This window comes from Schistocerca cancellata, chromosome 7 (genome assembly GCF_023864275.1).
Source record: "Schistocerca cancellata isolate TAMUIC-IGC-003103 chromosome 7, iqSchCanc2.1, whole genome shotgun sequence".
In the NCBI taxonomy this organism is placed as follows: Eukaryota; Metazoa; Arthropoda; class Insecta; order Orthoptera; family Acrididae; genus Schistocerca; species Schistocerca cancellata.
In genome coordinates, this window is record NC_064632.1 from 50,629,567 (window position 1) to 50,641,684 (window position 12,118).

Sequence of the window (12,118 nt, forward strand, 5' to 3'; positions counted from 1 at the left end):
ATGGCATGTGGGAGTGCAGAATCTAATGATGATAAAGTCTTGGTTGGGTAGGATGTCTTATTTAGTGCCTCTTCTGTTCTGGACATTCTTTGTGTGCGATAAGGTTTTATTCCCAACGGTGCGCTTTCAAGAATTCGGAGCAGTGCTAGGGCGGGATGAGAGTCGAATGTCGTTGGCTGTTGTGAAAGATAATGTGTCAAATTGTGACCGTGAGGAAACAGGTCACCAGTTTAGTGCGCTATTTAATTAAAAGGTATATTAAAAATTAATATATGTAGAATCATAATTACAATTGATGGGAAATGTGACTAAATTAGGAAAAATTAATACGTTTCTAGAAAGACACACGTGAACTGAAGTTGTGCATTTGTTATAAGACTACTGTAAGTGACCGTGCTGTTGGACTGACTGCAGGCAGGGTGCAGCCGTTCTTCGATGCGGTACTAGGAGGTAGTAGGTGGCGAGGCCATACTCCTAACCATCTTTTACCCACAGAATAGAACGCCGCCCAGTCTGAGTGGAACTGGAACCGATCTGGAAGAACTGTAACGAGGAAATTTCCCCGATCCTGGGACCTAAAGGCCAGAGTTCAAAGCTAGACCTTCACAACAACATTAGCCTAAAGTACCAACATCTAAGTTTGATTACTGGAAAATCTACTTGAAATAATATAAATACGGAATGGGAAAGTGTAAAAGCATGTGTGATCCAAGCAGCGACGGGGGAAGTAGGAAATGGAAAGAAATTTAGGAGCAGAAAGGGTGTCAAGATATGGAATGAAGTAATAACAAACGCAATTAAAGAAAAGCAAAAGCCTTACATTACATGTCTCGACAACAATATAGAAGAAACGAAACCGCCGTTTTTTTAAATGTAACTACGAATATGTTAACAGAATAGAAGCTCATCATAAATAATGGGATAGAATGATAGCAGAATCGAAAATGATCTATGTGGTAGACAAGAGATGGCTTACAAAATAATGAAACAACTTAATAAATAGGAAAAATATCCTACGCGCAATAGACAAAGACGCTCGGATAAAACACTGTCAGCGATTACGGGTAGAAAACAATGATAAAACTTAACCTAAGGTAATAGACCAGGACAGAGAACAAGGTGAAACACATCAAGGAGACAATATTACATTGGAGAAGATACAACAAGCATTAAAGCAGATAAACAGAAAAGCAGCGGCACCAGATAATATAAATTCAGAGCTTATTAATTGCGCTCCTTTAATATTAGAACTGGACTGAAGCACTTATTAAATGAATATTGGAGATGGAAGATGATACGAGAGTCGTAATAAGTAATATGAAGCTGTAAAAATTAACTACAAATACTTGTGAAAACTACAGAGAAGTAGGTCTGTTGACCACTGACTACAAATTACAAGCACTGATAAATGATACCAGACTGAAAAGAATAGCAGACGCCCTCGAACTGGTGGAAAAAATGATTTTAGAAAAAGAGAATCATGCAGCTCTAAAATGATTCTAAATGGAAAGCCATCTGAACAGTCATCTCACTTTCAGCTATTAGGATGGCAGTTATGAATAAGACAATGAAATCTCCAATAGGCTAAGAAAATTCCAAAATATATGTGACACTACACACGGGACATAGACCAATAAAGCCAAAACCAAGATGCAAATATGACATTCGACAAAGTAATGGCAACACCTGTTCTCACATACGGAAGTGAAACATGAAAAATAACTACGAAAGACCAAATAAGATGCAGTCAGATGAAATGAAATTTTTAAGGAAAGTGAAAGGGTATATTCTTAGACATCAAGTAAAGAATTTTGAAATAAGAAAATGGTTAAATATATTCTGCGTGACTGAAAGAATAGAAAGAGGGGTACTAAAATGGAAGGAGCTCATGGAAAGAATTGGGACAAATAGACCAGAGACATGTGGGGAAAGAGAGATAAAGGAAGAACAAAGAAAAAGTGAGTTTTGTGAAGACGTAGCAGGCTATAGGTCTACTACTTGAAAAAGAAGATGTTGAAGATATTGTTAGTATAACAGCGGGATGATACCTAGTATTATCATTATGTAAATATCGTTCTAATGATGAGTTTTACTGCAGAAATAATGGAGAGTTCTGCAAGTGTTAAACAGTGCAAGTGAGTTTAAAAAAATTTAGGAGACACTTGAATGGTACATCCAAAAAAATAAATATTCATAGAAACTGTTTTCAATGTAAAAGAGTTATCATGTGTTAAGTAATAATGTGGACTGTTATTATTACTACTCACGACATTGTGAAAAAAGTTTTAATTTTGAACCACGCGAGGCTCGCAATGTGCTTAGCTGTGTCATTTTTAGAGACTGACTTCCATTTTACAATCACACAATCAGTAAATCTAATGGTAGATTTATGTACAGACAAATACTGTGTCAGTTTGAGCGATTGTATAACGCACATCATAATGAAAATGTAGCAGTTCCTTTACTAGTATGGAGAACACTCGTGACCGCATCCTTACGTAGTCTTCACAGTGCCGCTCTCTCTGGACTGGAGGTGTTATTTCGTTGTGGGAGGGAGTCGGCAATCGCCCAACGAGCCCCCTGTCTTGTTTCATCCGCGAAAACACAGGAAAGGGGCTGCACGGCTTTTTCTGTGGCACTGATGAGGGGCTGCTATGGGCACAGTTTTTGCAGTGGCCGAAAAAATTTAAGCATTTTCCAAGGACAGGTCACGTAGCAACTTCAAATTTTTTTCGGTCAAAGGGAAGCACCGTTCACAACGAAGTAATCACTCTGGTGACGAGTGCATGGCACTGTGAAGACATCGTGAGTCTACGTACACTGGCGTTCTCCATTCTATAAAGGAAATGCAACTGTATTAATATCAAGTGAGGACTGCGTTCAGCTAGCCCACACGTAGTACCAGTAGAGTGCATATTACCTAGTACCTTATCCGATCATCTCAGATTGTTGCTGCCTACAGGTAACTGTTAAGACATACATTAAAGCATTATTTACGTAAATTTCCATTAAAAAACTTTATTAAATCACAATGGAAGTACGAATAACAAAAAGAAAAACATTTGTATAAGAGGAAATTTTTCTACGGGGCAGGACCCCCTTTCTTTAAGATTACAGTGTGTATAATTTTTTTTTTAGTATAAATCTTTCTTTAATTGCCGAACCGGAATTTTGCTTTTAACTAATGTAATACTGCATTATTTTCGTAATAAGAGCTACCGAAACGATAGCAATAGTTGGGGGATTGTTCTAATATTATGCGTATATGTGCAGATAGCCTTAGTTTTGAATGGTGGTGATTGTTTCAATATTTAATACGGATTCAGCAGCGTATAACTTCACGGTAGGTGTTTAATGGCTAGCAGCAGTGCGTGCACGCACTGTCTTTGGTCTTTAGTCTTTTGTCCTTGGAGCCTTCCGTCTTTCTAGAACGCTACTGTATTGGCACCTTTGTTTGGCGGCAGTCTAAACAGTCTGGACAGCGAAGTATACACGTTACTTAAGAGAGCTTTCTTTCGTGTGCCAATCGTTCTACTTGATAGTTTTGGCGAGCACATGCTCACACTTAAACCTTTCGTTGGAATATTCGATGGTGTTCAGCGATTCAGTTTGAACGCCCTTGCGAACTTCAACTTCACGTGTGGGACATGAGGCAGCAGGGTACTTTAACTATTTTCTTGCAGTTAATTGGGAGACTCGCGTGTGATGGATTTGCTTCGTCGTTTTCTTATATTTAGGATAATGCACTCCTGTTTTATGACGTGTTTAGTTGTGAGACACTATTCTTTTTGCCTCTTAATTTGCTTTTGTATTTCTTTATTAATAGGCTGTTAAACTAACTTCACACGCATGTGTTCCTTTAACCCTACTTTGCTGCACTGCATTAAAGTTTAGTTATCTTTATTCTCATTTGAATCCACAATTGTGTATGGCCCGTATTCGCAGACGTATAAATTATTGGTCGGCCGATGTGGTCGAGCGTTTCTAGGCGCTTCAGTCTGGAACAGCGGGTCCGCTGCGGTCGAAGGTTCTAATCCTGCCACGGGCGTGGATGTGTGTGATGTCCTTAAGTTAGTTAGGTTTAAATAGTTCGAAGTTATAGCGGACTGATGACCTCAGATGTTAAATCCCATAGTGCTCAGAGCCATTTGAACCATTTATGAATTATTTCAATAAACATTTGGTTGATTAAAAGATAATTATTTAATAAACTGAAACACCTGAAGCCGTCGTTTACATGTTATTTTATTATACTGAAACAAGTTTCGGCAACTCAGCATGCCATCATTGGGCCTTTACTAACGTTGAGAAAGTGGACTCCAATTCTATTCACGATCCCATCAGTGGCCAACATCTATGAACAGTCTTCCGCAGAATACTGTTACAGCGTTGTAGTGCTGTTCATAGAAGTTAGCCTTCAGTGGGTTCTTGTATAGGATTGGACTTCACCCGATCAGCGTCAGTTAAGGTCTGGACATGGTATATTGAGGCACCGAGACTGGTTGCACTAAATAAAATAAGATCAGAAGGACGGCTTCACGTGTTTCACTTAATTACGCAAGTGAACAGTCCAAGTCTTTCAGGCCATCTACATCATACTCCACAGGCCACCTAATGGTGTGTGGCGGAGGGTACTTTCGGTACAACGATCTGATCCCTCCAACCCTGTTCCACTCCCTAATAGTGCGTGGACAGTATGATTGTCGGTAAGCCTCTGTATTGGCTCTAATTTCTCGAACTTTCTCCTCCTGTTCAATACGCAAGATGTATGTGAGGGGAAGCAATATGTTGTCCGACACCTACTGAAAAGTGCTGTCACGAAATTTCAATAGTAAATCTCTCCGTGATGTACAACGCCTCTCTTGTAACTTCTGCCCGTGGAATTTGTTTAGCATCTCAATAACAGTCTCTCGCCAGCTAAACTATCCCGTGACGAAACGCGCCGCTGCTCGTTGGATCTTCTCTATCTCCTATATCAGTCCTATCTGATAGGAGTCCCAGATAGATGGACAATACTCAAGAATCGGGCGAACATGCGCCTTATAGGCCACTTCTTTCGTGGATGAGCTATATTTCCATACGATTTTTCTATGAATCTGAGCTTGATGTCTGCTTTTTCCACTATCTGTTTTATATGGTCATTCCACTTAAAGTCGCTCTGGATAGATACGCCTAGATATTTTACGGCAGACGCTGTCTCCAGCTGTTTGTCATCAATCGTGTAGCTGTACAGCAAAGTATTTCCATCAATCAGAAGGCTGAACATACAACAACAAAGATAACTATCCTATTTCGACAACACTGTTAATCCCCTAGACTTTACCGGTTTTAAGTTATTTCCCTAACCTGTCCACTAAATTATAATTATCGAAAGGCCATTTCTTCAGTAAACACAAGGGCTAAAGCTGGTGTACGAGAGACCACCACGACGTTAAAACGAGCCGAGCTAATAGTCTAGGTTGTGCAACGACCTGACCAAGAGTGGACTTTAAAATTAACAGTGCATTCGTAACTGTCATCTTGTAACCACGGTTGCCCAGTTATTTCGTAAACGACTGGTAGCCAGACCCCTCTTCACTACGATATTTTTTGCTTCGTGTATCAGACATTATAATCTACGTCAGTTTCGGTTATTGTTCTACCGCCCGCCCGCATCTCGTGGTCGTGCGGTAGCGTTCTCGCTTCCCACGCCCGGGTTCCCGGGTTCGATTCCCGGCGGGGTCAGGGATTTTCTCTGCCTCGTGATGGCTGGGTGTTGTGTGCTGTCCTTAGGTTAGTTAGGTTTAAGTAGTTCTAAGTTCTAGGGGACTTATGACCACAGCAGTTGAGTCCCATAGTGCTCAGAGCCTTTTTTTTTTTGTTCTACCGCCTGTATAGTCCTTCACATACATGAGCCATGTTGAGAGGAAGCTGTAATTGAACTGGTTCCTCCACAGACTGAAATAAACAGCTACTCTTTTAGGTGATCACAAAATAGCGCAACCTGAGTCCATGTCGGAGAGTTCTACCACAGAGCGTCCTGCATGTAACGTGATCTGAAAGCTGTGTTTTACAGTCAGCTGTTCCCCACAGCCGAAAAGCTGCCAGAAATTACAGACCGCTGGTGCGGCAACCATTCGATATTGCCCTCTCTTCTTCTCGGTCGGCGCGGGGCCAGCAGCCCCTTAAAGAGTCTGAAAGCGATCTGCCCGCGGTGCACGGTTGGCCGCGCCGACAAAGGCGGCGGCAGCGGAATCTCGTCTGCTTACTGGCTGCTCGGAAGCTGCGCAGCTGATTAGAAAAAGAAGAAAGGCGCGCTCTCGTATTGGAATTACGTTTGGAAAACGTGTGCACAGAGGAAGGATATTGGATGAAAAGCGAGACACGGTGCATACGAGATACAGTCCAGGCCAACCGACGTGATCGTGTTCACTGAATCTCACCGGCAGAGAACTGCGCCTGATGAACTTCCTCAGGCTAGGACGTAGAAAATTCGACTTCGAAAAACTGTCCCGGAAATTTTCCGTCTTTGTAAAAGACGAAAATTATGAGATACTAGGTTTGTGTTTTTAACTGCACAAGTTTTCAACTAATTTCCGTGATGTACCCGCTAAAAGGTGGAACTAAGCATAAATTAAAGGTGTGTGATTGTCACTGTCAGGTACTAAGTATAAGCCTGAGACAGTGACTGTAATGACATACAATTAACCCTTAAAACTATGTATGGAAGTGATCTACAGAAAGAAGCAACCATACTATTTTTAGGTGAAGATCAATAATAAATCTAACAGCGTAGATAATGAAAACCGTTAGAGGCTATTTACTATCTCTGTTTCACACTACACATTTGCTCTTTCTTACAAGTCACGAGCATAATTACACTCAAAGAAAAAAAAAGGACGCTCCACGAAGGAGTTTTCCGAATGGGATGGAAATCGGTAGATGTGAGGTACATTTACAGGAAACAAAGATTACAATTCCAAAAAAACTAGATGGATTATTAAAAGAGAAAGAGTTTCACAAACAAAGTAAGACAATACCGCTTTGGTCCACCATTGGCTTTTCTGCAAGCCATCAGTTATCCCGCCTAGGCACTGACTGATTGTTTTTCGATGTCCTTCTGAGGAGTATCGTGCCAAAATCTGTCCAATTGGAGCGTTAGATCTTAACATCGCTAGATGGTTGGAAGGCCCTGTCCATAATGCTCCACATGTTAAGTGGAGAGAGATTGTACGACTGTTCTGGCCAAGGCAGCTTTTGGGGAAAAAAAAGCAGTACTAAAAATTCTCACCGTGTCAGACGTGCATTGTCCTGCTGAAATGTAAGTTGGGGATGGTTTGTCATGAAGAGCAACAAAACAAGGCGTAGAATTTCGTATACGTACCGCTTTACTTTGAGGGCTACGCGGATAATAACCAAAGGAGTCCAGCTATGAAAAAAATGGCGCCCCAGATCGTCACCTGGTTGCCTGACCGTATGGAGGGCGACAATCACACTGGTATGGCACCGCTGTTCGGCCCGCCTCCACACTTATCTTCGGTCTGGCATCTCTTATACTGGAGTATAATTAATTCCACTTACGAGTCCCGTTTCGAACTGACCCCGACGACCACCGAAGTCCTATATGGAAACGGCCCAGGCAACGGTAGTATACCAACCTCACTGTCGACTCGCCCTCCCTCCCCCCTGTACCCCATGTGGCCCAATAACTAAGATTGGTGATCTGGGAGCCATTCTTTTTAGTTGTAATCCGCGGCACTTTTACGGCACAACTGTACGTCGGTTATCCACACTCCGTTTTGTTGTGCTTAATGGTAGTCCTTCCTGGGCAAACATGTCACCAAGATAATTCCTGCCAGCACACGGGGTCAGTCTCCGCTCCTTATCTTCGTGCCTTCCAAACTTTGCCTCGGCCAGCAAGATCGCCAGATCTCTCCCAGGTTGAGAACGCTTGGAGCAGCCTGGGGAGGGCACTCTTACCAACTCGAGATTTTGACGATATAACGCGCCACGATATCACTCAGGAGACATCCAACAATATCAATCAGTGCCAAGCCGAATAACTGCTCTTGCAAGGGCCAGAGTTGGACCACCAGGTTGTTAACTAGCTAAATTTGTAAAGCTCTTTACCTATAAAAAATCACCACAGTGTCTTCTGAAATTATAAACATTTGTTTGCCTGTACATTTACAGCACATCTACCGATTTCCGTCCCATGTGGATGACTCATTCCCAGTGCGTCCTTTTCTTTGTCCTAGAATGTATTTTGATTTCATTTTCGTTCATGAAACATTGTCACGAAGTCATCTTGTGCGGATCTTGCAGCTTTGACTTGTATGACCGCAGACATTACCACACGAAGCCTGTGCTTTTATACTTGAGTCAAGTGTGTATTACTCGTAAACTCTGAAGGAATTTCCCAGTGATACTGTCAAGAAACCCAAGCCAACTGACAGTGCCGACTGATTCGGTAAATTCAAATTTTGCATTACTTTAGTTTTAAGTAACTTAAATTTTATCTTCTATTTTCACATAGACGCTACTCTTTACTTTCATCGGTAGTGTCATTGATAGCTTAAATGACATATTTTTGCTATACACAACCTTGTAATTAAGAAAAAATATGACACCCAGTATTTTACAATTTGGAGATCTATATGCAGCCAACACCTAGGAGAGCTGTAGGAGAGCATTATCTTTAAAGGTAGTAAAATTTTCAGTATTAACCACTATGTTTATCCGATTTCAATTGGAATTCCACTTATTGTTATTTTAGTACTGCCGAAAGTGTAATTGATGTAAATCGAGAACGTTAACTTACAACATCTGCATGTGATTGTCTACTGTGCCTCGCGCCTATTATGTACCTCCCACACAATTGTCTTCTACACTCTTCAGATAGTACTTTTTATGCTAGCAGCTAATTTTATTTCGAAATACAGCGAAACTCTGCCATAAGTGTCCTGTAGCTCACATTATGTATTACAGAATAGCTAATTCTATCTGCACACAAGGACTTAAAATGGAAGAAACAAAGTCTTGAAATTTTTACACACTAATGTTAAAAAAATTTTACCGCACGTCTTAAAATCCTTGAACATTAACAACTGGGAAAAGTTACATATCGTAATTATATAGTAACATATGGAATGTTAATCAGGCGTAACGTATCCACTTTGCTTAACATTCCAGCACATCTAAATTATAACTGAATACTGGTGCAGTCAACTTTGCAATAGGTATGTTAAATACGGTTTCAAAATAGAATGCAATTTGTTGTGAAGAAACCTTCTGAAGAAGAATAATGTTGCTTATGATTACAGAACAAGATGCTAACTTTGGCAGAAAGAGAGGTGGGGATGTAGTAGTTGATTAATAGTGGAACCCTGAACAGCGACATAACGACGATGAAGCTGCCTCTCCCATCTACGTGTAGTACTAATGATTTGACCAGACCACTGGTAGCAGGAGATCAGTTATAAAGTTATTGATTGATGTTCATATTAGTTGAGAACAACGTAAATATAATCAAATTCATACATAATTTCAATTGCACATTAGACATAAAGCATTACTTGGCAAGATGCTAGTGGACAATTCAGTCGTTTTTGTGATCTGTTCCCGCTGGACCGTCGGAGAGACAGATCGCTCTTCATTAACTTTGATACGTAACTGAATTTGTCGTGCAACGGATTGCATTAAGACAAGACAAGCCTCTTGTAAGTGAGTTCTGAGTGGCGGTTCATACAAAACCATTAATGATTTAAAACTGTAACAATGTAACTGTAGTGTTGGCAAAAGAGCCAACACCGTGTTACTAGAGGAGGCCGAAATGCACGCGTGCAAGCTCACGCAGACTGGCGTGAGGTCTGGAACAGTTAACAGGAATTATAGTAGCAAATAAAGTACGTAGTTGAAGTAATACTTAACTTTATTCCATAATTGGTGTACATCGGTCAGATGGTTCATGCTTCATCAAATACTTAGCAAAGGATAAATGGCGCCTTGCTAGGTCGTAGCAAATGACGTAGCTGAAGGCTATGCTAACTATCGTCTCGGCAAATGAGAGCGTATTTGTCAGTGTAGCTTCGCTAGCAAGTCGTCTGTACAACTGGGGCGAGTGCTAGGACGTGTCTCTAGACCTGCCGTGTGGCGGCGCTCGGTCTGCAATCACCGACAGTGGCGACACGCGGGTCCGACGTATACTAACGGACCGCGGCCGATTTAAAAGCTACCACCTAGCAAGTGTGGTGTCTGGCGGTGACACCACAGTAACTATTTGTTCAGTTGACAGTATTTGTCCTGATTTACCCCAACTGAAATACTCTTTGTGAGTACAGACACAAAAAGGATGCATACATTAGTGCGATTAATAAAATATAGAAAAAAAAAAAGGAAACAGAAGGTGTAACATCTAGACAAGTTCATTGAGTATTGGATATGTTTGGCACTACCGCCAGGAATGGATAGGACACGAGCGCCAATCATCTCAACAAGTTGTCCCCCTGACATACATAATCGCTGTTGGGTGCGTAATGATTGCTCCAGTCATGTCAGGATGTAAGACACTGGTTTCACATGCAGGTACGTAAACCCGTGAAGTCACAAATGAGCCCTCTGCTACATCATGAAATCAAATTTTAGAGAAACGAATACACCTATTCATTTATGAAATTTGTCAATCCAACCATAGTTTCATCACCTCCAAACTGGGGTAAAATTGTGCAAGTGGTGTCACACTTAGGTAGACAATGATGGGACATCACTATGAAATTCTTTTATAAGGCCTCCATACCAGAAGCGACGGGGAACGTTTGTGGAAAATCGGAAAGCAGTTCTTGCCGAAGCGTCATTCGTGTAACGAGATCTCACTCGTTTAACTCCAGAGACAACACAACTCTTTCCTACATAGTGATGGTATGTAATCTAAATCCTTTATTCCCGTTTATAAAAAGAGGAACTATCTTGTACATATCATTCACTCTTCTAAAGGAACTTTCAACAGTCGTTGTTTTACCTCACAGTCGATCTTCGACACTTTACAATCTAGAATGTTTGCATTCCAGTGTCACTACTTCATATGCCTTCACGATGGCTACTCTGACTTCCAGATTCATACCATTTTTTGTTATTAAAATTAAGAAATACGTTCCATTCGTTCACTAATTGCACAGCTCGAATTTTGTGTCATATAATCACATGCACAATCACGATTTAGAAATCGATTCACACCTTAATTAACTTGGAAGGAATATTAAAAACTGTTCTCATTCATTCATATGAAAATATAAAAATATGGACAGAAAAACTAAAATACACATCACGCAAAAGAAATACATATTTTGGAACCTTGATTATTCTAGAGAAACTAGCAAACACAAACGGGTACGGCAACAACCATACGACAGAATTTGTGCAAGACTGCACGTCTCCAGTGTTTGATATTAAATGACCTTCATTTATGGGTCATATTTATATTAGTCATATTTTCTAACTTATACTGTCTATCTCAACAAGAAAAGAAACACAAATCTGAGACTTCGTTACACCCTATACCCTGTTAAATGTATCCCCTGACCGCTCTGCAACCGAGATTCGACAAACGTTCATGGTTCACAAGTACAGACACACGAACACGGGGAGGTGAATTCAAGTCCAAAAGTCTTATCTGCGCCTTGATATCTCCTTGCATTCGCTTCTTGACATCAGGGGACCAGAACCGAAGTTCAGTCAATGACTAGCTTCGTCTAGAGGACAGGCAGCCAAGCGTCTTCTTTCTGCGTTTTCATCAACGAGATTGGGCTGTCGGCATTACGGCCGAAGCAAGAATGGCTTCTGTGACCGCTTGGTCAGAACCTAGCTGGTCTCATGATGGGAAAACGTGTGATGCAACCCTACAAGGTGTAGCAGGCTGTGCAGAGAATTGGTGGAACAGAAAGACTCCTGTGAAGCCCGAGATGGTAGACATCCATCTTGCATTTATTTGCGGTGAGTTTTCCAGGAGACTGAGCGCAAGTGACCTCGAAGTCTGTGGTGCGCCGTTCAGCACGTCTGCAAGGGCTATTTTTGCTGTAGCCATCATTCACCGACACGCTGGTGAGAGCCCAGTCAAGGCGTGTCGTTAAGATCTTAACTGCCC